This window comes from Otolemur garnettii, unplaced genomic scaffold, assembly GCF_000181295.1.
Source record: "Otolemur garnettii isolate 467f Iridium unplaced genomic scaffold, OtoGar3 scaffold00207, whole genome shotgun sequence".
Lineage (NCBI taxonomy): Eukaryota > Metazoa > Chordata > Mammalia > Primates > Galagidae > Otolemur > Otolemur garnettii.
The window spans coordinates 1,965,957-1,968,876 of NW_003852602.1; the positions used below are offsets into that span (position 1 = coordinate 1,965,957).

The window sequence follows — 2,920 nt, forward strand, 5'->3', positions numbered from 1 at the left end:
AAGCACTGTATGGTTTGTGGAAGAATAAATTTCATCAAGCAAACTTGCAGTGAGAGTTGAGTTTAAATCCCAATTTTTTAGTTGAGATATTTTTACCTCTCTAAATCTAAATTTCCACATCTGTAACATAACAGTGTGCATTATAATCTGCACACAGGAAGACCCTTATATGGTAGCAATGGTCACGTCCATCAATATTGCATATGGAAATTAAGCCACTGACTTCGGGGTATCTGTATTGGATCAATGCAAAGTGTATCTTTTATCGTTATCCCTGGACTTTTACTGTTGTTGTTTGTTTGTTGTTTGTTTGTTTTAGCTCATTTCATGAAAATCAGTCCTTTTTCTAAGATGCTTGACTTTTTCATTTAGGACAACTGTCTTCAGCAGCACACTAACATTCATTTCCGGCAGGCAGAGAGAGCACCAGGTTTGTAAGCACGCCTAATTAAAATGCATGATGCTGCAAAAATAAAAGGGACCGTGAGCCATAAACAAATCGCCTGACAGCTGCTGACAGCCATTGACTGGACATATATATATATTTTCATTGAGAACAAAAAAGTTCTGTTCATTTTTTCTAATGAAAAATATGCCTCCCACTTAAGATTCAAGTGCCTTTCGAAAACAGAAGAGTGGTCTTCCCTCCTACTTACCCAATTACCTGTATTATGTAATATTTTAAAATCAATTTTCAAAAAAAAATGAAGTATGATCCATTTTTAAGTATTTTTAAACATTAAGTGTCAGTACTCATACTCTATCATAGCTGGAACAGCACTTAGGGAAAATTTAGGTCCCTTATTTATTTTTCAGATGTATGGCCAAAAATCTGTGTTGTTCAAACAGTTTGCTTAGGATCATGTGGGGAGTTTAGAAATACTGGTTTAAACAGACTCTGGCACTAAAGTCTTGGGTCCCATGTTTTCTACTCAAGGGAGAGCCATAGTAGCTAAGAGCCAAAATTAAAACCCAGGGCTCACGGCTCCTAGATCAGAGATCTTTCATTTTGTGTTATGCCCTAAAGTTACTCTTTTAACTCCTTCATTGAAAAGAAAACTGTTTTTTATCACTTCTGTTGACTATTTACTCAAGTGAGTTGGTTATCAACACTTTTTGAGCACCTCCTGGATACCTGACCCTTAATATATATTATCTATTTCATCATTGATTTCAAAAACTATAAGATTGACTATGTGATCCCAGGTTTTAAGATGAAAAACATAACTTTCCCAAGGAAACATAGAACAAATTCCAAAATTTGGCTTGACCTATTATCAGTTAGAAAGCCCACATAATTTCTGCCAAATCACTCTGCCACCTAAATCTTTCAAGTGCTAGCATTACAGTGTACGGTGTTAACGAACATCATCTAATGTTCACGATCTTAATGAAACATGTACTATGTAGAGAGTATATTGTTTGTGAGTATATGTAATATACCTTTATTTAATTAGTTATATACATCATGTATTTTTTTCCCTGAGGCTAATTAATTAAATAGTAAGTTAGAACTGAAAGTAGGGACACACAACAGACGTGGTCTGCCTAAATGGGAATTGTGTGTTCTTTGCAGAAATACTTCAAGTACTTTTCATAAAACCATTACAAACCGGATTTTCCTTGGCCTAGACATATGAAGAAATCTTATTTTCCAATAGCACAGTCACAACCATTTGCATAGGAGTAAAGGCACAGAGCTTGAAACCCTTTTAAATTCATCCATTTTACATTCCCTGCCACATGGGCAGTTCTCTTATTTTTTTATTTTTATTTTTTACAGGGGAAAGCGTGAATGCAGTCCCCCATTACTACAAATCATACAGTCGAGTTAGGGGGAAATCGGAGGGGTCAGCACATCTGGGGTGTGATAGAGGAGACTTGCCCTGGGAAAACCATCTTGGTGATTCACACGAGCAATTCTCGTCCATGCTTCTCTTCTTAGTGAGTGATGCTGAGTCCCTCCAAACCAGAATTCTAGACTGGGTCTCTCATTCTCTCATCTCATCTGTCAGTAAGTTCACTTGATTTTTAGCACCTTAATATTTCTCATATATTTCCATCTGAGTCACCATTGACATTACTTTATTACAGTTGTTTACCATCTCGTGGCTACATTATTACCAGAGGTCCCTAACTGCTCTACATACATCCAGAAAGTCAGCTTTAAGCTGCTCCTCTCAGCCCTCCCCTCTATGCTCATGACTCCATTTAGAACCCCACTGTGGTTGTTCTTTCCTCTTAATACTATTTATGCAGAATGATACCTTGCCATGTCCTACAAGACCCTGAGGGCAGAATACCTTTTCTTATCCTGCACCAACCTACTCCTTCCCTTTTCTCTGTTCTTCATGCAATCTGGTCTCTCTGCTCACATTCCTCTCTCTGCCTGGAGCACTGATTCCTCAATTCTGGATTAATTTTACTCAGTCCACAGATCTTAGTACAAGTACTCTTTCTTCAGGAAAATCATCTCTGAATCTGTGCCAACTTCCAATAAATGTGTTGCTTTCTGTTAAATGCTTTTGTGGTGCTGTTGCTTCTTTGGTATAGACAAATCCACACTTAAATCCTGGCTTTGCCACATAGTAATTCTGTCACCTGGTAAAAATTATGTAGCCACCACATTAAGTTCCTCTCTGGTAGTTTGGGAATATTGATGATTGAATCGTAGATGTGTGACAGGAGTCAAATGAGATGACAGAGGCCATGCCAGCCAGATGTTAGCATTGTCTTTACTTTGAATGAATCTGCATCTCCATGCACAGGCAAGCACCTTCACTCACACAAACACAAACACACACCATTTTGCTACTTTTCCAGAGGGTATGCGTGTGGAATATCAGATAGCCTTTTTAGAACCTAACACCAATCATCTACATTTGTAGGGAGGAAGACAAACATTTTAAAAATCCACTTT

General features: G+C 37.7%; 1 pseudogene; it reads right to left on the reverse strand.

The window, feature by feature from the left end:
• Nucleotides 1-1,780: 1,780 nt before the first annotated feature.
• LOC111721970 lies at nucleotides 1,781-1,924 on the reverse strand (annotated as a pseudogene).
• Between the last annotated feature and the right edge of the window lie 996 nt (nucleotides 1,925-2,920).